Source organism: Haemaphysalis longicornis, unplaced genomic scaffold (assembly GCF_048455015.1).
Source record: "Haemaphysalis longicornis isolate Haplotype H1 unplaced genomic scaffold, Haemaphysalis longicornis Haplotype H1 scaffold_7, whole genome shotgun sequence".
NCBI classification, from domain to species: domain Eukaryota; kingdom Metazoa; phylum Arthropoda; class Arachnida; order Ixodida; family Ixodidae; genus Haemaphysalis; species Haemaphysalis longicornis.
In genome coordinates this window covers 189,293,150-189,315,659 of record NW_027526422.1, presented here as the reverse complement: position 1 = coordinate 189,315,659, position 22,510 = coordinate 189,293,150, and the positions used below count along the sequence as shown (strand labels likewise).

At 49.3% G+C, this 22,510-nt stretch overlaps 1 protein-coding gene and 1 long non-coding RNA gene across 4 annotated transcripts in view; one reads left to right on the top strand and one right to left on the bottom strand.

Annotated features, from left to right (window-relative positions):
• The window catches only part of LOC144147333 (nitric oxide synthase-like protein), a 544,108-nt gene that overhangs the window by 137,763 nt on the left and 383,835 nt on the right, over nt 1-22,510 (bottom strand). The window lies entirely within an intron of this gene.
• On the top strand, nt 8,010-18,809 carry LOC144147332 (uncharacterized). 2 transcript variants are annotated; one of them, XR_013317889.1, is made up of 3 exons: nt 8,010-8,246; nt 8,857-8,943; nt 17,933-18,809. It is a non-coding gene; the product is annotated as an uncharacterized LOC144147332 (long non-coding RNA). The 2 variants fall into 2 exon arrangements; XR_013317890.1 differs by lacking the exon at nt 17,933-18,809 and adding an exon at nt 12,724-12,884.

Sequence of the window (22,510 nt, the reverse complement as noted above, 5' to 3'; positions counted from 1 at the left end):
CTAGCCAGCCGTGAGATTGAGCAACTGCATCCAATACCAAACTTTCACTGAACCCACTTAACCCGCTGGCGTTGAAATTTTAACCAGTGTTTTTCCTACGGTATACAGGGGCGTTTCGGAGGCCCTCGAACGCGTTGTTTGCCGAGAGAACTAGTCTGTTGCGTTTTCTACATAGCGCACCTGATCTGGCACAGAGTCGAGCATCAATTGAGACAAGAGGGCTGTAGCCTGGAACTCCACCGAGAGTTTCAAAGGCCATCGAGGCAATTGTCGATTGAAAGTTTCCGTGGGCCCGGAGATTGTTATTTCAACCAACTTTCAACCCTGCGACAGAACTACAGGCACAGGTTCATGAGTAAGAGCACAAAGATTTGCACTGCCCGCATCGTCAGGACGTACGTCGTCATCAAATGAGGTTTCTTGAAAGCGTTAGATCTCGCCGTCATTCTGTTTCGACTTCTATGTAGTTTTCCTCACTCCACAATGGATTGATTGCGACACTATAAATTCGATGGGATTTCCGGTAGAAGGTTTCTTATTCTTATTTCCTTGCACGTGAAGACATCTTCACGTTCAGTTTTTTCTTATTATTATGCAATTGTTGAAACAAAAAAAACATGAAATCGTGAAAACGCCAGCTCGACATTGTCAATCGAGTCGTTTTGCTTTGATCGGAAGAAAGGAAGCACCGCAGTGCCTGTTCAGATTCACAGACTATTGCTACCTTTTTTTCACTGAAAAAATTGAAAAAAAAAAATTCCCGAAAACAACGTATTTTATTTTTTTAAACTTATCAGTGACAGCTTCGCTGTTTTCTAAAAAAAATGCCTGACTAGATCAGCTGTCGTCGAACCCTTGATTACACAAGGTAGCCCACATTTCGTGCCTAAAAGAACACCACAGAGCTGAGTTTGCCCCTTGGGATATAACGCAAACTACAATAAACATCATTCTCACCAGTAGTCTGAACTAGTTAAAGTAGCCAGCTTAAACTAAATGAGTAGTTTAAACTAGGTTAAACGAGCTACAGCCGTAACCTCTCGCAAACTCGAAGCGAAGCCCTCTCTTATCTTACTGGCTTGATTGCTTGGGGTGTGTTAGCTCGAGCAGCGCTGCCTCCCCGGTACCCTATTGTTTTGTTTTTTTCCCAAACTTCGGACTTTCAACAGACGTTAGCATTTAAGCCGAGACTTGGGCGTCGTAAGCTCCAGCTGTTAACGGAAGATGCGCAAGGGATTCGGGAGCGGCGCCGCGTTTCTGAAATTACGAGAGAGCGAGGGTTGCGACCATCACGATGCCCATCAATCAAAGTCAGGCCGCCAACGGCAAATTAGCGGCGTTAATTGTCTCGAGAGCACGTGTCAGCCACCGCTAACGCCGTGTATGCGCCGACAGGCTTAAAAGTTTTCTCGTGAATGATAAGCATTCAGCGGCCGTGTGCTGGTTCGCTTTGTTGCTTACCCTTTGACTTGCGCCTCTTTTTATCGTTTACGGCAGGCATGGGAGTATAACGGAAGCTCCCTATAACATCGCGCCTTGCGAAGTTTGTGGACCGGCGGCGGTGAACGTACGTCTGAGCTGCTCGTAAACAAAAGAATGAAGTTTTCTGGAAACTCCTCTCGGGCGTTTCCTGTGGTTGGTGTTCAAAGCGAATAGAAAGAGGACTCTTTTAATGTTAACTGGTGAGTTCAGCCCTGCTAGTGACAAGGCTTGCTACGCCAGATGGCGGGTAACTACAATGATGATTGGTGAATAGTAGACATTAGGGGTACAGCAGAAAGAAGACAAACAAGAAATGTTAAAACGAGATACAAGGAAATGCTGCTAGCAGAGTCCGGACATAAAACAAAATACTCCCACCTCCCCTCGCGGGAACCCCTGTGTAGATGCGACGCATAGGGGGTTCCGTTGTTGTTTCCGTTAGGTTGATTCTCCCATCGCGTGAAACGTACGATGAACCCCCTGCCGCGGCTATGACGCAACGTGGCGCGGCTATGACTCAACACAATCCAACACAATCCACTTTAATCCAATCCAATTCAATCCAATCCAATCCCAGCCAAGCCAAGCCAAGACAAGCCAATCGAATCCAATCCAATGCCCCTCGCGAGAGAGTGTTCGCTATCGGATAGGAGAGGGGGTGAGTGGCGGAGAGCGCAGCTCGCGCGGCGAGGAGATTGGGGGAGGGGTGTGGACGGACAACGACAACACCGTATGGAGGAACAAGGCGAGTGAATGAGATGCCGTCGCATCTAAAATACTTTGGAAACAAAACCTTTATTGTAAGCTCTGAATAAAAACGCAAAGTAAACGGTGCAAATAAAAAGTGAGAACACCAAACCAAGAAACATAAATAGATGAACACCACAGCGCGAAAAAGTACATATCGTGAAACACTTGCGTTGTCTATGATCTAAAGAGGTGCAGTTCGGAGTCTCGTAGGAACCGGAACAGAACTTTTGTACCCGAGGTACTGTCAGCACTATTGGCCCAGGGCCCAAGAAAATGAGAAAGTTCGAGGCTGCATTCCATGACGTACGCAAGACAGGGAGCTCGCTGAAGTTTTACGCGCAGCAGCGAATCGAAGAAGGACAATATTAAAAGAATAGCCAACCGTTTGTTGTTGCAGTGTGTGCTATCTATGCCAAATGAAAGGACATCACTTGAAACACCTTGAACCGAAACGGCTTTCTTGATAGGGCGCTGAAAAGTTTGAAAAGGAATTTTTAGGGCTAGTTGCCTTAAGTACGCAGTCAAAGTGAATGCTGGCGACCATGAGAGTCGCTCGGCAGCATACTTTTAAAGGTACGAGAGATAAAAAGAGGCACTTAAATTTCACCGCCCTCCCACCCCGCCGCAGAACAATAACCAGATGCAGCCTTTCGTATTACTTAATGCGGTCTTTAGGTCACGCTTCGAAACTGACGGAGCTCTTTGCATACGTATTTTGTATACGTCACGTCGTATATGTCACGTTTGTATACGTCACGTTGTATACGTCACGTTTGTATAGGTCACGTTTGTATACGTGACACTTTGTATGTGTCACGTTTAGACACTACATGGCACTGCCTTTCAGACTTAAAGGAAGTTCATTGACAACTTTTCTTTATTCATTCCACGAACATCACGCTACTGGAATGGCCTACCGGCAGCAACTGCCACAATCGTAAACAATGATGCTTTCCAATTAGTTATTAGTACTCAAAACCACTCCAATAACCTATAATGAATACTAATTTCCTCTTTTGTTGGCTTGATCATTCGCGAAAAAGCAATGTTGGCTTCTCCTTGTAGTTATTGACCCTTTGTGCGCAGAGTTTGTGAACGTTTTATGGTGTGTTCTCGCGCAATTCCTCCGTTTTGTATGATTGCTTGATATGCACTATAAGTTGTACCTGTTAATGGATCTTAAAACCCACTTCCCGTTATAATTCTTCGGCCCTGAGGGTACCTGCAAATAAATAAATAAATAAATACTCCACTATGTAAAACACTGGTCATATGAGCTAGAGGACATGTACTCAACCAAAAAACGGTTGGTTGTCCTCTTAAAGGGACACCGAAGTGAATTTGTCGAACTTTTGTTTTTGTTGCATAGATTGGCTCACTCCTCATCGTTTATTCGGCCGATAAAGCAGTATTTAGTTATTAATTCCTGAAAGAAGAAGAAAAAATATGCGAAATTTGCGACGGCGGCAAAAAATAACAGGAGGGACGCGTATTCGAGACGGGGTGTGATTGGACGACGTCCAAGATTAGAATTCAAACCAGTTTCGGTTTGGGTTCTGTGAAACAACGTGCTTGGCATCCGACGTTATCGTTGGATGGGCATTCTGGATATCTCATCTCAGAAATCGGCATACCGCGCTTCTGCCATGTTGTCACCTGTGAAATGCGTCAGATAAGCCTAGCAGCCCGGCTTGGAATCTTAACAACCACTAGACGAGGCGCACACAGTGGATGAAGGCGCTCCGCGACGTAAGAGATGCGCAACGGTGAGACGCTTCGCCGCCACATTTGGAGTTTGCCGAGCCCGTGCCTGCGTCGTGAGATGCGTGTTCGCACCAGGTCGACAGTCGACTAATTCGGCAATGTGATGCAAGCAGTCGGTGCTTATGTCAACACCACGACAACCAGAACCCGCCTGCGCGTCCGTTTCATTCTGAAGGCAGTCTGCCAACTCGCTCGTGGAGCAATGAAGGTTGCAGCGCGACACGGTGAACCCAGTATAGAAAACATTGCTTGAGAGCAAAAAGAAACAGCTCCAAAAAATAAAAGCCCTATCGGGGATTCCAACTTACTAATTGCGACACCCTGCACCCAGAGCTTCAGACCACTCGGCCACAGCAGCATCGTTGCTGCGGATGGCAAAATAAAGTATTTTTTATCAGCATTCCCAGAATTTAGATGACTATTTCTTGAATAACTTTCGCGCAGTAAGCATCTCCCAAATTTCTACGCATATCGTATCTCTAGCGACTGCATTCCTTGTGCAGGAAAAGATATCGCAAATGTGTGGTCGTGCTGCTGACCACTGCGCTAGTTAACCCTGTGCAAGACGTGTTTCCCGCACTTTGGCTCTGCCTTTTACCACTGCTGGTCGACGGAAACAAGACCTTGTTTCCATCAAGCGGCCCTGACTTTACAATAAAAGTTTCGATTGATTTTAATTTCCTAGTACTTACATTAACTTCGCTGACTCTTGTACCGCCTTTAATTGGCCTTGAATTTTCTACTCGAAGTGTCGCATGTGCGCTTGAGGGGAGCTACTTCAGAAACCTTAGTAAGCTTGATACAGTTTACAAACTATCAAACTCAAGGCACATTCTTCTAGGCGCAAATCAAGTCGTGGCTTAGCTTCGACTAAGCGAACGAATTACGACGACCCGCCGGCGTCCGGCCGACTGACTCTGTCGTGGGATCAGCGAGCCACGCAGTAGCTCACTCGAGCCAAGCCATCTTGTTTTGACGTCATACGAAACGTCAAAAAAAAATCGGCAAGGAGGATGCAGAGAGGAGGACAGCATTTTCGGTTTGATTTTTCTACTAAATAAAGCCGCGTAAACGAACCGACCGTGGCTGAAACATGGTTTAGGTACTCCAGACTATTTTTTGAGCAAGTAACCCCACAATGTTTACAAATCACTTCACTGTCCCTTTAAGAACCAACAAAATCCTGATATGTTAGACATGTAATCCAGATGAAGAGACAGACACCAGTAAGACATATGTGTCTCCGTGTGGGGATGAACTGAAGAAGCGCTCAAGTAACCGAAACACGCGGAGGGCAGCCAGTCGGATGTGGACTTCGGCGTAGCAATCTACACGTCGGGCATGGGAACTAGATGATGTTTTCACGTGTAATCAGACAGGTATGTCTGAAATAACTAGTCATGACTGCGCTGTTTCTTTTTTTTTTAATTGTGATTGTATGCCTTTTGTCATAAAGTCCGGCAGGTACAGGGGGGATTAAAAGAAATGCGAACAACGGAGCGCACAGCCTCCGACGCATGCTGCACCGTCTGGCTGCAAAGTCAGTAAACTGCGCGCATGCGCACTCCTTCGAGAGCGTTTGAGAATGTGGCCTACATTATTGGGAAATGCTTGATCGAGAGGCGACGCCGGTCGTTTATTTTGAAGCGGCTTTCCACGCTGCGTCACCACTGAGCAGGATGATCGTTGAAGAGCATCATGCTAGCTGCAATCAGCCTGCTGCAGCTTGGCTCCCCAACGTGTAGATAACAGGATGCTCAGTGGCGACAGAGCATAACAACACAATGCACTGACAGACAGAGCATTACAACAACGACAGAGCATAATAACGCTTTAAAATAAATAGCTGGCGTCGCTTCTTTATCAAGCATTTTCTATGACTGTAGGCCATACTCTCAAACGCTGTGAAAGAACTACGCATGCGCGCAGTTTACTGACACTGCCGCCAGACGGTGCAGCATGCGGCGGAGGCTGTGTGCTCTGTTGTTCGTATTTCTTTTAATCCCCCCTGTACAAGTTGACTCCCGTTTCCCGGTGCCAGAAGTCCAGAAGACAGCGGCGGTGGGGCCCCCACAGCCATCGCTGACCTGGGGGGGGGTCTCCACGGATGCAGGCCTATGCCGCGAATGCGTCGGGATCTCGCTGCACTTAGGGAAAAATATACGCTGCTTGAGTGTAAGCTTCGTCTATTTAGTGTAACATATTTCGGCACTTAAAAACAGTGCGGTGTCCTGTTCCCCGTCGGCGCCGCCGTTTTTAAGTTCTCATGCTCCAATAAACAAATCGGAGCGGGAATGTTATTCCCTGGTGAGAACCCTGGATGAAAGCAAAATGCTCACTTAAACAAGTCATCTAAATACGTTTTCAAAAAAATGGAATTAGTACGTTCTTGGTTGTCAATAACAAAATACGCGATCGTTTTCTCGTGGAGCTGCGCACGTTGATTTATCGCGTAGTTTTTACAACGCTCTTACATATGCGGCCGTAAACACTGGTGGCGACATGCACGCTGACTTCGAATTTTTTAAAGTAATAAAAACGTTTATAACTTACTGGCACGTTCTTAATACGGAAGCGATAAATGTCGACGAGGCCACGTTACGCGCTTGGGTTTTCTTTACAATCCCCGCGTACATTCCGGTCACTGACCTCCCATCATCCTTTTTTATAAGCTTCCTCCTCGCTCATTCGGCAATGTTTTATTTACCGCATGCGCTCAACGTTTTTATACTTGGCTCAGTTGAAAGAAATAAATGTAGGGTTCATAATCGCGTCCAACTGGTTCTGAAACGAAAATCGTACCCTGTACCCTACAGGGCGCATATACCACGGACAGGGAAGTGTGTCTTTACCAGAGAAGCAAGTGCTTGGAGATTTGGTTGCCAAGTGCCACCGCGAACCTTATTTATTATAACCTGCGTCACAGCCTACGGGTGTAATAGCCTACACACTAAACTTTTTTACGCCCTTTTGGCCAAAAAGGGTGTAAAATAATTGAAAAAAGGGTGTTGGGAGGCCCTTACGCCCTTTTTCTTGAATCTCAACACCCTTTTTTGTAGCTTTCCACCCTTTTTGCGTGAAAAAAAGGGTGTTGACCAACCTCACCACCCTTTTTTTTGGAAGGGTGTTGAAAGGGTGGGGAAAAGGTGTTCAGCTCATCATTGATTGAGGTCATGCATGCAATATAATTTCAAAAAGACATCCCATTGTGCCATCCACCCAACCTCGTCAAAAATGTTCAAAAGCAAAAAAAAAAAAAAAAAGCTGCCAAATTCAATAAAAAGCAGCGGCAGCACCGACGTTGAAACAGGAAAAAATATCAGCCCTTGCTTATTACGACATCGACAGAATAACACTCCCCCTCCCACTTTTTGTTTTCTACAACCTTGCACCGAGCACAGCACAACCTTGAACTGTGACATGTGTATCATCATTCCGTCGTTACCTGTTCCTCTCCTGCCCCACCAGCACAATCATAGCCCCCTCTGACAACAGTCATTCTCGTCACTCAGTGGAGTTATAAAGTACTAGCAATCACAATTTTATTCCATTCTTATTGTTAGCGACCGTAAATATTGTGTACAAATGCAATAAACAGACCACCTAGTTTCTCCTACAGAAACAACGTTGGAGAACAAGGCAGATATCAAAAGAAAACAAAAGTTGGGAATGGAGGGGGCATGAAGTCGGGCGCTAAATAAGCAGACGCCAAATAATAATAAGATTACTTACACTAGAACACTGCCAAATTTCATTGCGCAGTGTTATCTTACTATCTGCTGCTTTTTTTAACGTTCAAATGGAGCGCCAAAAAACTCAGTCCGCGTTTTGTGTTTGTAAACTTTAAAAATCTAAGCTTTTTTATTATATTGCACACAAAAAATAATAATTTATTGTTGTAGTCAGTAAAAGAGGCAATTATTTATTGTTGTCGTTTTAATTTCTTTACGCAACTCCTTGTCAACGGCCGAAACCCTGAGTACGGCGCGCGGCGGCGTGGCCGGATTCCGGAACAGATACCCCGTGACCCTCCATGCCGTGACCCGTCTTTCATGGATTGTTTACTGTGGTGTGCAGTTACACAAGCGCAGTTATTATGATTAATTGGACACCTCGTCGTCTTCGGTTATGTCTGTCGTGTTCGACTTCGCGATGAAGTATTTGAGAACAACTTTGCCACCTGAAGACGGCTAAATTCGTTCGGCGCTTGCCCCTGAACGTCGCTCGCTCTTCTGCTTCGTTTCCTGCAGGTAAGCTGTCTCGACACATTTGCCGCCTTTCTTTTCACTGGATGCCGTTTGTAGCTGTCAGCGCCGCTTTAAGGATTCGTTAACAGAAGCCCGCGTGTGTGAATTGTTTAACTGAACTAGCTAGGTTGAACCTTGAGGGCTCGTCTTTAGAAAGGCGATGTGCGAAAGAACATTGTGGTGCTTGCATTGAGCGCTGAACGCACTGGCGCTCAGTAACGCAGTGGCGCTCAGTAACTCAGTAACGTTTCCCACTCCGCAGCACTACATTGAACAGCTTCAGAGTTCACCACTGCAAACCACGTCTTACGCGTAGTTTATCAGAACACGGGCGGCTACTCCTCTAAACTGTGCTGCGCAGCGTTTACGGCTTCGTTAATCACCGCTGTCATTTGTGCCGTGTTGGGAATGGCGAGGGAGAATCGTTTGCGAGCGAATGTGCGCGCCTCGCAAGCTTCGTTGCGTTTGCGGCGAGCCACCTCACCATGTGTACGGTGCCGCTGTACGCGGGCATTGATTTTGGCTGAATATTGTGTTGCCCGAGTTGTAACATTCGTGCACCCAATAATTTCCATTCTTGCCTGTGTGGTAATCATGTGTCATCCTGTTTTAGACCTCTGGACGGTCTGAGCACATCACGTCCCTCCATTCAACCGGACAAGAGCCACAAGCATTGTCAACAGTGTTTGGCCGCCAGAACGTAAGTTTTCAAACACAGTTTTGGTAGCACAGTGGGCTACCATACTTCAATAATGTTCGATCACTTGAATGTACAAGTTCCCTCGTACAAGCCAGGAATTTTTTGGGGGGGGAGGGGGGGGGGGTGTGGTCGACCAAAAAATGGGACGGAGAAATATGTAGGCAAGGCATCTTGCGCGTTGTTTTGCAAACGAAGCTTGAAATAACTGACTTTAACATGCGATTTGTGTATGCTCAACACTACCTGTAAAGCCCACCTTAAAGGAGAGCCATGAAGACAAAATACAAGTTGGGTTTATTAGAAAGACTGCTTAGTCCTGATAACAATGATCCCAATATCATCGCAATCTTCGAAAAAATAACGGAGATATTAAGGAAAACGTTTGAAGCAGTCGCGACCCCCTAGCCAATTTCCCGCAACTTATTTATGACGTCACGGAACCTTGTTTGTGCGATTGGCGGCCGTCTAACTGACCTGTCGCGACGGCACATGACTGGACGTCTGTAATCCGGCCTCTAGTTTCATTTGACCGCATCACTTGAACGTTAACGTGCAGTTAAGGCACTGAAAATTATGTTTTATTGTGGGCCCGTATGACGTCATTCTTGCTCATAACACGTCACTGTGGCGCAAAATTTGAAAGTTTTTAAATACTTCTTGCTTTTTTTTCGTTAAAAAACATATTTTGCGGCTCTAATGGAGCTGAGTGACATACTGAATCCTAGTTCTTTCAAATTAAACGAAGTTGTATTTTCTCTTCATGGCTCCTTTAAGGAGCTTAGATGGTGATGATAGTGATGATCAGCTAAATTGCTGTGCGCTGGTCTATGGGCAGACTACGGGCGATTCATTCGTCCGCAGAGCAGGTGGTTAGGCGGACCCACGCTCGTGAGTGTGATCATGAGCGCGCTCGTGAGTGGCGCGCGGACCCCGAAGTTCGTCAGGCGGAAGTGGAGGCCAACACTGAATGTTTACTATCAAGATTCTCGTGTTTTAGAAAAGGGACTATTAAGTTTTCTTGTCAGCTATGAAGTACAGTCGAGCACGATTTGAAGGTTATCGAGCGGCCAAGCGTGCCACCAGCCCACAGTTTCGTTTCGGAACCATGAAAATCGAGATTTCACACTCTTCGCTCCCTTGTTGGCTGTTCCATGATACAACAATGGCCTGCACGACTGACTTGCCACCCTTTGGGTTTCAAGCTGTACAGGGCCGTCCACGCTAGGTGCGAACACGGCGCAGCGTGACCTTGCTCCGCGGAGCGCCAGCGCACAATCCGCGGCCGCGCATCGAAGCTAAGCGGCGCAGGCGCACAGGGGCTTGGAGGTGGGGCTTCGTGTCGTCTGCTACCGCGGGAGAGCGCCGTGCCTGCTTTGTTGTGAAGCACACCTAACTGTAGGCTTGCCTGTAGCGTCTAAGCGCGCTGCGACAGCATTGCGGGAAAGCGCACTTTCCTTACTGCTGGTGAAGAACCATTTGGGAGTGCATTTCTCGAGTAGTGTGAGCCGGGGCCTACAACCCATTTGGTCCCTCAAACTGGACAATGAGATCCTCAATGGACAATTAGATCCTCTACGGCCCTTGAAGATTCAAATAGTGTTATTCCTCCCTCCCTGCTATTCCCATTTCCCCCCTCTGGCCAACCGGCCGTCCCATCCCAATAAAGGACTTTACTACTACTAATTCCTTACTGCGGCGCGTTGTGTAGTTTCTGCCTACGAGAACCCACAGCTTCCGCATTTCAGTTCCGCGGTGCAGGTTAAATGCAAGTATTGTTGCAAACATTTCAGGACTGGCTTGGTTTGGTTCAATGAGAGACGCTGTATAGAACGGCATCGTATAATTTCGGCCACTAGGATTTATTTAATGCTCACTGGCATTACGCAGAACATAATTGTCTGTGCATTTCGCCTCCGTGGAATTTCGGTCACAGCAGCTGGGTTTCGATCTGCCGAATTTCTTCCAGATGTGTATTGGCTTTTTTCAAACATATGAATATCGCGCATCGTCGAGATGGTTCAAGCAGTCGCCCAGCCAGGAAGTCACGCCCCCAGCACAATCGTCTACTCTACGGTCGAATCCTGGACCGGTCCCACTCTAGTGTGCTATATTATAATGCATACGTCATTGGTTGCGCTCCCTACATGGCTAGTTATTTGGAGAAAGCGGCCCCTCCCTTTGTTGCCACCTGTGCGCATCCTCCTTTATGGTAAGACCCGTACTTCCTCGCGACTCCTTGAACCATCTCAACGATGCGCGATATTCATATGTTTGAAAAAAGCCAATACACATCTGGAAGAAATTCGGCAGATCGAAACCCAGCCGCTGTGACCGAAATTCCATGGAGGCGAAATGCACAGACAATTATGTTTTGCGTAATGCCAGTGAGCATTAAATAAATCCTAGTGGCCGAAATTATACGATGCCGTTCTATACAGCGTCTCTCATTGAACCAAACCAAGCCGCCAGTCCTGAAATGTTTGCAACAATACTTGCATTTAACCTGCACCGCGGAACTGAAAAGCGGAAGCTGTGGGTTCTCGTACGCAGAAACTACACAACGCGCCGTAGTAAGGAAAGTGCGCTTTCCCGCAACGCCGTCGCAGCGCGCTTAGACGCTACAGGCAAGCCTACAGTTAGGCGTGCTTCACAGCAAAGCAGGCACGGCGCTCTCCCGCTCTAGCAGACTACACGAAGCCCCGCCTCCAAGCCCCTGTGCGCCTGCGCCGCTTAGCTTCGATGCGCGGCCGTGGATTGTGCGCTGGCGCTTCACTGAGCGAGGCCACGCTGCGCCGTGTTTGCACCTAGCGTGGACGGCCCTGTACATTCGTTGTTATCAAGCACAGACTTGGACTTGGTTGCCTTTTATCTACACCAATGATAACGAAACTTGCATGGAATATTTGCTAAAGCTGTTGTTCTTCCTTCTTCCTGCTTCGTTTGAAAGAGTAGCTTTCCCGCGACAACCTCCGAATCGCAGTGGACTGTACATGCGGCGCATTCGCATATTATGGTGGTGAAACTAGCAAATGTGCGTCTTCGTCCTTAAGTAATCGCCTTTTGTTATTTTTTGTGCTAGTAGCGCGAGTAGTAAACTTTCGCTAAGCGGAACACCTTATTGCACTGCTGTTGAATGTTGAGCTTGTTGCACGTTTCTTAAATTTCATTATATTTCTATCTGTTAAATCGAAACAGACATGGCTTCAGTAAAACTCCTGTTAAGCAAATACAGAATGCTGATTCTAACCAAGAGGGAGGTCAAGGAAACTGGAATAGTGCCAAAAAAACAAAGCTCCGCATTAGGGAGAATTGTGTAGTTTTGTTGATGTGGAGGAAATACAAGATGGGCAGAGCAATGCTTTTTATGCAGCAGAAATTATGGATCTGCAATAGTCAATGAAATGCGATGTCGGTAGAAAAGTAAACATATCAAGGATTGATAGTTGACTGAACAAAATACAGCGATGTGCTCTGTCATGTGATTATACTTTGTACCAGTGTAAAGACAAGGAATGACACGCTCCCGACAACATGTAAGCCTATATGAGGCTTTTCCTGCTGTTCTGCCATTCCCCGGCCGTGCTGTTCCGCCATTGAAACAGTGGGGCTGTTTCGATTGGCTCGTGGCAGGTTCCCAGCGCTTGTCGGTGTATCCGGCGCGAAATGCAGCCGGGCTGTATATGTTGACAGGTACAGCATCTGGAGCGGGCGCAGGGATCAGACGTTGACATAGCCCTTGTTTTCAGCTTTATATGAGCAAGAATGTCCTTAAAACTGCAGGTTCCGCGCCTGCAGGTGACTTCAGGCGGTTTTTCAGGCTGCTTAAACCGCAGCCCAGCAGTTATCTTCTTGGATGTTCTTTTCCCCGGGGCTTCTCCTCCAAGCCGCAGTAGCGCTGAGGATCTGACCCCGGGTATCCTCAACCGACAAACTCAGCCTCTGATACAAAACTGTACATTTATTTACAGCCCGGCGGGCGACTAAAAAACAGTGCTCAGGCGGAGCTCGAAGACGACGGGCCGAGCTCTCCTGCGCCCGGACCACGTCTCCCAATGTCGTCTCCTTGTCTTCATCTTCCCTCCACCCTGACGCTGGGGGCTAGGGAAGAGGGAAAAGCGAGTCCTTCGTGGGGGTCCAACCCCATGTGGTGGCCATTAGCGCATCCGGTGCGAGCAGGCGTGACCTTCCTCGGGATGCGCGGAGTTTCAAGGCGCCAAGCGACACGTGCGTTCAATTTCTGTGCCGCTCGTCCCGGGGCCCGCGCCAGTTCGTGCGTCGAAGCGCGCAACACCTCCACCGCCACTGTGAAACATACCTTCAGGAATGTTTCACACACGAAACACACACCACACACACATTTGGCCCGTGCACCATCGTTCCTTCAGTTGACGACACAACAATCAGCACGGCCAGTGCCTCTTGACCCTGGCTGCAGGTCACCATGACAAATTAGGCACAATCCTCACATAGCTCATTCAGAGCGAGCGGCCTTTAGAATGCGGTACGCACCGGCCGTCGTCGTCCGAAAACGCCCTTGCCATGCGCCGCACACCCTCACACAACAGTATCAGGGGCCCCTCTCTTCCTCGCTCGGGAAGGGACCACTGCTGGGTCGTCAGCATGCGTTGGAGCCACTCTGCACTGAGGTGAAGCTGACTGACGCTTGCGCCTCTTTCCAGGCGAACCCTCGGGTTCGGCCGCTTCTGACCCACCGTACGCGCACGAGGTGTCATTCTCTACGACACACCTTTGGTCAGGGTAAGCAGCAGAAGGCTGCTTCGTGGGCACGTTAACGCGGTCATGCAATGCCGGAGAGGCTATCTCTTCAGTCACTGCAGTTCTACCTGCAACTGCCTGGGGCTGCGTTACATGAGCGGTACCCTGATTTGCACTTCCCTCTCTCAATTTGCTGGAGCTTCCCATGTCAATCATATTTTCGGGACTCGACATTCGGGGACCTCCAGAAACACACGATGCAGTGTGCGCGACACCAACTGCATCCGATTCTTCACGCTGCCGCATCCTGCAAAGCTACTGGCCGCTCGGCCACGCTCCCAGGATGTTCTCTGTCTCCGCACGGTGCGACGACAGGCTCACGCTCAGCTGAAGCCAGTCTCCGCCCCTTCAGAACGGCTGATTTAAGAACCTCATAGTTCTTCCGCTCCTTAATGTGCGAACCCTCGCGTTCGGCCGCTACTGAACCACCGTTCGCGCACGAAGCGCCGTTCTCTACCACACACCGTTGTGTGACGCAAGGAGTAGAGAGGGGCTCATCGGTCACATGAATTAGAGCATGCGACGCAGCTGAGGCTGTTTCTCTGGCTATCAGCTTTTTCACGGGCATGCCCACACTCCTTCGACGCACGAACTGGCGCGGGCCCCGGGACGAGCGGCACAGAAATTGAACGCACGTGTCGCTCGGCGCCTTGAAACTCCGCACATCCCGAGGAAGGTCGCGCCTGCTCGCACCGGATGCGCTAGTGGCCACCACATGGGGTTGGACCCCCATGAAGGACTCGCTTTTCCCTCTTCCCTGGCCCCCAGCGTCAGGGTGGAGGGAATATGAAGACAAGGAGACGAGAGAGACGCGGTCCGGGCACAGGAGAGCTCGGCCCGTCGTCTTCGAGCTCCGCCTGAGCACTGTTTTTTAGCCACCCACTGGGCTGTAAATAAATGTACAGTTTTGATCGGAGGCTGAGTTTGTCGGTTGGAGATACCCGGGGTGAGATCCTCAGCGCTGCAGCGGCTTGGAGGAGAAGCCCCGGGGAAAAGAACATCCAAGAAGATAACTGGCGCAGTCGACAGGATCTTCAACAGCGACGACTCAGCCAGCCGGCGGGCGAGATGGAGCAGGCGGAGAAGTCACGGCCTGCTGAACGGGATCGGCGGGAGCAGCGAGCTCGTCAGCCTGGTGGAGAAGCGGCTGGACCGGCGCTCAGCAGACTTCTCAACGGAGAGCGGCAGCCTGCTGAACGAGATCTGCAGGAGCAGCGAGCTCGCCACCCAGGTGGAGAAGCGGCTCGAGCGGCGCTCAACGGACGTCTCAACGGAGACCGAGGCAATCTCTGCGGCCTGCTGAGCAGCGGAGAAGCAGCTTGGCGAGGCGGCAGGCGAGAAGTCGGCGGGCGATTGTTTGGTGGACACCTCGGCGGAAGGAGCGGTGCATAAATGGATAACCCATCTGCACCGGTGCGGCATCTCTACAGGCGCCGAGCTATACAGGTCAGTGCCTCGTTTGATGCTGGGTCTGCGGTTCACCATGACATCTAGCGGCTATCTAGGTGTAGCTGCGAGATAATGATGATTAGGAAGCGTGCATGAACGTTGCAGGGACAGCAAGCATTGCAATGTCGTTCGCTGAGCAGAAGGCGCTATTGCTGGCGAAATTGAGAATCGCTGAGGCAGAGTTAGCAGCGGAACGTTCGAAGAGTGGACGTTTCAAGAGAGCTAACAACGTTCCTACCTCACCGATTGCTCAAATAGTAATGTTCAGCACTCGGGGAGAGAGTGAACTGGGGTGCTCCGGTACGCCGAAAGATGCGCTGGGTGGAACCCATTCACTGGGCGCGCGTAGTCCTCCTGTTTCGCGGGATCCGCCACGATCAGAGTCACGTGGGAAAGGCGAAGATAGGATAGTGGCGCACGTTCCTTCGTGGGCGTTGAGATTTTCTGCAACCAGGGAGCAGGATAGTGAAGCATCCCGCTTAGAGAATTTCACCGAAATAAAGATGGAGGTGAAGGAAGGTGTTACGCGCGAGGCTGCGTTGGTAAATGACAGGCGGTCAAAGTTGAATGAGAGTGTGCGCATGCCCGTGATGAAGCTGATGGCAAGAGAGAAAGGCTCCGCAGCGTCGCATGTTATTGTTCATGTTGCCGATGAGCCCCTCGCTACTCCTTGCTTCACACAACGTTGTGTGGTAGAGAACGGCGCTTTGTGCGCGCACAGGGGTGCAGTAGCGGCCGAACACGAGGGTTCGCACAGGAAGGAGGGGAAGAACTATGAAGTTCTTAAATCAGCCGTTGTGAAGGGGCTGGTTTCAGTCGAGCGTGAGCCCGTTGTCACCGCGTTCAGAGAGGGAGAACGTTCCGGGAGCGTGGGCGAGCGGCCAGTTGCATTGCAGGATGCAGCAGCACGGGAATCGCGCGAGGAATCGGATGCAGTTGGTGTCACGCACACTGTATCTTGTGTTTCTCGAGATACCCAAATGTCGAGTACCGACAATGTGATTGCCATAGGGAGCTCCAGCGAATTCAGCGAGGAAAGTGTAAATCAGGGTACGGCCGCTCATGTAATGCAGCCCAGGGCAGTTACAGGTAGGTCTGTAGGAGTGGCTGAAGAGATAGCCCCTACAGCATTTCATGTCAGCGTTGACGTAGCCGCTAAGCAGTCCTCTCCTGCTTACGCTGACCAACGGTGCGTAGTGGAGCACGGCGCTCCGAGCGCAGAAGCGGCCGAACCCGAGGGTTCGCCTAGAAAGAGGCGAAAGCGTCAGTCAGCTTCACCTCAGTGCAGAGTGGCTTCAACGCATGGTGACGAGCCAGCAGTGGTCCCTTCCCAAGCGAGGAGGAGAGGGGCCCATGATACTGTTCTGTGAGGGTTTGCGGCGCATGGCAAGGGCGTTTTCGGACGACGACGGCCGGTGCGTACCGCATTCTAAAGGCCGCTCGCTCTGAATGAGCTATGTGAGGATTGTGCCTAATTTGTCATGGTGACCTGCAGCCAGGGTCAAGAGGCACTGGCCGTGCTGATTGTTGTGTCGTCAACTGAAGGAACGATGGAGCACGCTCGCAAAGTGTGTGTGGTGTGTGAAACATTCCTGAAGTTATGTTTCACAGTGGCGGTGGAGGTGTCGGGCGCTTCGACGCATGAACTGGCGCGGGCCCTGGGACGAGCAGCACAGAAATTGAACGCACGTGTCGTGTCACGCGGCGCCTTGAAACTCCCCGCATTCCGAGGAGGGTCGCGCCTGCTCGCACCGGATGCGCTAATGGCCACCACATGGGGTTCCCACGAAGGACTCGCTTTTCCCTCTTCCCTGGCTCCCAGCGTCAGGGTGGAGGGAATATGAAGACAAGGAGACGAGAGAGACGCGGTCCGGGCACAGGAGAGCTCGGCCCGTCGTCTTCGAGCTCCGCCTGAGCGCTGTTTTTTAGCCGCCCACTGGGCTGTAAATAAATGTATAGTTTTGATCGGAGGCTGAGTTTGTCGGTTGGAGATACCCGGGGTGAGATCCTCAGCGCTGCAGCGGCTTGGAGGAGAAGCCCCGGGGAAAAGAACACCCACAAAGATAACTCCAGCCTTGACATAAAACATTATGAAGGGGGAAGCACCGGGACCCCCCCTCCCTCCCCCCCCCCCCCCCCCCACCCGGCTACGCCCTTGGCGTGTGCTTATTCTTTCTCTTGCATCCACCACATTCAAGTCGTCACGTTGATTTGGGAATGCTGGAATCCAGCATATGCTGGCAAGATACGAGAGCTTGAACACAACCCACTTGCCCGCAATGAGTTTTCAAAGATCTCCACCACCTGAAGGTACTGAAGTGAGGTGTAAGCATTGCCTGAAAACCATACCAGATAAGGGTACCAAATCATAGTTATGGGTCTTTCTCGCCCATTTTAGTGTTTTGAACGAAAAAAGTGCCATTTAAAGGTGACACGTCGTTCCCTGCCGATTTCTGATGCCTGATTAAGTTTGTGGGCATAAATTTAGCAGCTTTCTCACATGTCTAACGTGTATGTGTGCTTGTTAGGAGTGAAGTAGGTAAAAATTGAAAGGTTTGATTGTAGTTGTGTATAGATTACCCACATTTTTTTCATTCCTAGAAAAGAAAAATTGAGGTAACCCTGCCAATTGTTCTGCATTGCTGCGTTTTATTATGCTTGTATGATTTGTAGAACCTGCAGGAGTTCAGCTGCTTGTTAACGGAAAAATGAACAGTGGTACAAAAAAAAAGTGCATCTACTAAAAAAATCTTCACAATCGCAGGATGCCAACGGTCCACCTACCAACTTGCGTCCTGCATTGTTTCTGCTGGCTGGAGCGGCGCATGGAGCATTTTTCAACTTCTCGAAGTTTGTGATCAAGCGCTGCCCCAAGTGAAGGATGCCGCAGAGGGATCTTCGGTTTTAATGCCACAATTTCATGTGCTTAGCACTTACTCGTAAGGCATTTTAAACATTCATCATCCCAGAGGATATGTTACCTTCGTCTTGGGTGGAATGTGGCTGCAATCAGGTTATTTGTGACAGAAACAAGTGAACCACGTGGTGAGAGTCATTGAGGCCCTGTTGATTGCGCATGCTACTGAAATAACATTTTCATTCAGCTGAATACTTTCTAAATATTACAATTTGTGAACAAAATATGATAAAAGTCATGATTAGTTGTACTGCAGTGCTGGAAAGAAATGCCAGCACATGTTTTAGGAGCCTCTTATATTTCAAGTCATTGGCTGGTGAGCAATAAAACATAACCGAAAATTGTTTAAAGTGAAATCAAATATTTGTTGTCGCCAGTGCATGGCCCGTAGTAAAAGCTATCTGGTCTCCAAATTTCAAATGAGACAGGAAATGCCAAAAAATAAGGAAATAAACAAGACAGCTTGCTACAATAAACCAATTCAAATAATTGCTCAATGTCTATAAAGTGGTGATTCAGGCGGGTTAGTTCGGTGTTGATGAAATACAAGCAGGCCCTCGCCTGGTCAAAAACAAATAAACAAATAAAGACATTTTGGGCCCCTACTGGCCTTTGATCACAATGAAAGGGGGGTGAAAGGTCGCGATTATTTATAGGTTTGGTGGTGCAGAGTGCGCATGTATATCTCGGGGAGACTACCCCGCGACTGGTTAATCGTGTTTTTAGTTGGTTGAATATGCACTGATTCTAAAAGTAGTCGTGTCGACAGGCACTTCTCTGATGCGATTATGCTTGCGGAATCCCAATCGATGACGTGGTCAGTAGCCAGGTGATGATCCGCCAAGGCATTTCAGCTTGCATTGCCTTTTTTGACATCGTTCTGGTGCTATTGAATTCTTTAAAAAATTTCCAGTTTCACCTATGTAGGATTAGGAACGAAAAAGAGACGCCGACCAGTCCAAACAAAACGTACTGACGTTTCGGCTTCCAGCACAAAGCCTTGTTCACAATAAATGCATCACCAGAAGTGGGTCGTTTAAGGGGGCTTGAATAATCGCTGAAAAGAGCATGCGTAGATCGGGTTTAGATTTCAGTCATTACGATTGACTGTGTTAGATGTGGTCTGAATGATTAGTGATTCCATATGTAGCCGTGATGCTGTCACTTTTTCTGTAGTGACGATTCTTGCATTGTCCCAATCAATCTTGTGGTCATTCACGACGGCGTGTTCGGCTTTTATTCTTTACGTCACGTGCGTGCTGCTGCAGACGATTCTTATAATTTCCTGATTCCCCGATATACACGCCGCTGCAGTCTGCACAAGGTATCTCGTATACCACACTGGGGAAGCGCTCCTTGGGAAAGCGGTCCTTGACTCTCACGAGCTCATGGCGCATCTTTTTGGCTGGACCGTGGGCCACCTGCATGTCATGTTCCCATAGGATAAGTGCCAAACATTCACTTGTTCCTGGAAGGTAGGGCACAGGAGCTCGCTTCATCGGGGCAGGAGGCACGTCCAGTTGTCCCCGTCGGGTCAGTTGGCGTTCCGTTGCGTTTATAAAGTGCCTCGGGTAACCGCAGCTAGCCAGGTCATCCCACACCTTTGCCGTGTCCACCGCCGCATCCTCAGGCTTCAAGCACAATCTTTTCGCACGCTGCAGTACCGTGCTAACAACAGCCCTCTTGTGGGAAGCGGGGTGCATGGAGTTGAAGTTCAGGTAGCGGCCTGTGTGCGTTTCCTTGCGGTACATGCTGAAACGTGGCCTCTGGCCCTGCCGAGACACGAGGACGTCCAGGAAGGGAAGTTTGCCATCGGCCTCCTCTTCTGACGTGAACTGAATGGCACGGTCCATACTGTTGAGGTGGGCCAGCAAGCTGTTCGCCGCGTCTTTCTGAACGACGCAGAAACAATCATCGCCATAACACAAAAACACTTGGTTGAGGAGCAAAGGAGGCTAGCGTGCGTGCTTCCAGCGCTTCCATGGGCAGGTTCGCCGCCGTGACCGAAATAGCGGCACCCATTGGAGTCCCCTGCATTTGCTTGTAAAAATGGCCCATAAAGACGAAGTACGTATTGTTCAGGCAAAAATCTAGAAGCCTGCGTAGTTGTGGCACATCCATCGGTGATCTCTCGGGCAACGTCTCATCAGCCTCGAGAGCAGCGGTGCATACGGTGACAGCCAGGTCACTCGGAATACTCGTGAAAAGGGACTTCGTGTCGAAGGACACCATCAAGTCGTCTTTCTCGATCACGGTGTTGCGAGTCCTCTCGACAAAATCGAAAGAATTACGAACGTGAGTGGTCCCTTTATTGACGAGCGGAGCCAGAACTTGGAGCAGGAACTTCGACAGGTGGCCCACATTCCAGCCAAAAAGATGCGCCATGAGCTCGTGAGAGTCAAGGACCGCTTGCCCAAGGAGCGCTTACCCGGTGTGGTATATGAGATACCTTGTGCAGACTGCAGCGGCGTGTATATCGGGGAATCGGGAAATTATAACAATCGTCCGCAGCAGCACGCACGTGACGTAAAGAATAAAAGCGTCCGCAACAATGCTGTAGCCAAACACGCCATCGTGAATGACCACAAGATTGATTGGGACAATGCAAGAATCGTTGCTACAGAAAAAGTGACAGCATCACGGCTACATCTGGAATCACTAATCATTCAGACCACATCTAACACAGTCAATCGTAACGACGGAAATCTAAACCCGATCTACGCACGCTCTTTGCAGCGATTATTCAAGCCCACTTAAACGACCCACTTCTGGTGATGCATTTATTGTGAATAAGGCTTCCGTGCTGGAAGCCGAAACGTCAGTACGTTTTGTTTGGACTGGTCGGCATCTCTTTTTCGTTTCTAATGTACCCTCCCGGCCAGACGGGATTCCGTCATGCTCTCGATTTCACCTATGTAGGATGCGTCACAATCCTTGCATGGAATTTTGTAGGCAACTCCGGGGAATCTTGATTTTTCTAAAGGGTCCTTCACGCGTATCAGCTTCTGATTAAGCTGGTACGCGTTTAACACCATATTTTAATTTTAACACCATATGTGCCAAACACCCTTGCAAGAGCTTCACTGATGCCTTGCGTGTAGGGGACGGCAGCGCGGTTTTGCCTGTATTCTTCAGGAACCCTTTCGGGGGAGGCAACTGAAGCCCGCAATTGTTGCGTCCTCACACGCTTTGAAGGGTAGCCGTTGCTGCGAAGGTCCTTCCTTACCACGGCTAGCTCTTGCTTGCACAGACCAGGCTCACAGCAGATTCGTGATGCGCGTGAGAAGAGTGCAGCGGCGACGAAGCGTTTTTGGCCTGTAGGATGCGCAGAGTCGAACCCCAGGAATCTACCCGTGTGGGTCGGCTTTCGATACACACTGGTTGTAAATCCTTTGGCCGACTGTCTCACAAGTACATCGAGGAAGGCGATCTGTCCATTATTATCTTGTTCCATGGTGAACTGGATGCTTGGAACACAAGAGTTTGCTCAAATAAAGGCATTACGTAATGCTCAAATAAAGGCATTACGTTTCGGCGGTGGATCACACAAAAATAGTCGTCTACGTAGCAGACAAAGATCTTGGGGCCGTCTTGTACGAGCATAGCGCAGAATTTTCTAGAGCCTCTAGGGCAATATTCGCACAGACTACTGAAACGGAAGCTCCCATCGCTGTTCGAAACCACTGGTCCGTTGAAAACAAAATATGTGTTCTGCAGGCCAAATTCCAGGAGACGATATAAGTCTTGCATCTCAATTGGCGAACGTGAAGGCAGAGATGCATCGTTCTCGAGTAGATCCTTGCAACTCCGGACCGTGTAATTTTGCCTGGAATTTGGCCTGCAGAACACGTTTTGTTTTCAACGTACAATGTTAAAAGCAGCGGTTTGGAACAGCGATGGGAGCTTCCGTTTCAGCAGTCTGTGCAAATATTGCCTCAGAGGCTCTAAAAAATTCTGCGCTATGTTCGTACAAGACGGCCCCAAGATTTTTGTCAGCTACGTAGACTGCTTTTGTGTGATCCACCGCCGAGACGTAATGCCTTTAATTGAGCATCTAAACTCTTGTGTTCCAAGTATCCAGTTCACCATGGAACAGGAAAATAATGGACAGATCGCCTTCCTCGACGTACTTCTGAAACGATCGGCCAAAGGATTTATAACCAGTGTTTATCGAAAGCCGACCCACACGGGTAGATACCTGGGGTTCGACTCTGCGCATCCTATAGGCCAAAAACGCTCCGTTGCCGCTGCACTCTTCTCACGCGCATCACGAATCTGCTCTGAGCCTGGTCTGTGCAAGCAAAAGCTAGCCGTGGTAAGGAAGGACCTTCGCAGCAACGGCTACCCTTCAAAGCTTGTGAGGACGCAACAATTGCGGGATTCAGTTGCCTCCTCCGAAAGGGTTCCTGAAGACGGGCAAAAACG